We start from the raw sequence: 630 nt of genomic DNA on the forward strand, positions 1-630 counted from the left end.
TGGTCCCCTCTCTTTTCGGGGCGGGTTGGGATTTGGGGACTTCATAGGGTTGGCTCTTGACTATGCTCTGTTCGATCTCGCCGGCACACACATGAGAGAGGGAGGGACGTTGAGTGGGTGAGAGTCTCTCTTTTGTTTTTTCTTTCTATATATCTGGACGTGCATTGCTCAGGTAATAATAATTAAACAATTTAAAAATAAGGTAGAGATACTAATTATTAAAACATTATACGGTAGTCACGTATATAGTCACACGCTCACAAACACACAACATCATAATATCATAGTAATGTCTGCTAAAACACACCAAGATATACGGTAGTAGTCACGCACCACATAACATGCGCAGCGGCAGGGGCGGTGGTGAAGATCATAGCTGCGACGCTGGCGATCCAAGCAAAGAAAGTCAGGACCCCGGCGGACTCATCCACAACCCACTGTGGAAGATCACGAACATGGGGAAAGCCCAAAAACCATTATTCCCATCGCCGCTGCTGCACAAACTTAACCGGTATAAAAAAACTCAAAACCCCTACTGGGCGTGAACCGAACTGATAAATCTTCGGTCCCAGCACCCTTTTGCCAACATGGTGGTCCATGGAAGGTAGGGAACCTGCGGCGGAACGGGTG

This window comes from Triticum dicoccoides, chromosome 6B (genome assembly GCF_002162155.2).
Source record: "Triticum dicoccoides isolate Atlit2015 ecotype Zavitan chromosome 6B, WEW_v2.0, whole genome shotgun sequence".
Taxonomy (NCBI): domain Eukaryota; kingdom Viridiplantae; phylum Streptophyta; class Magnoliopsida; order Poales; family Poaceae; genus Triticum; species Triticum dicoccoides.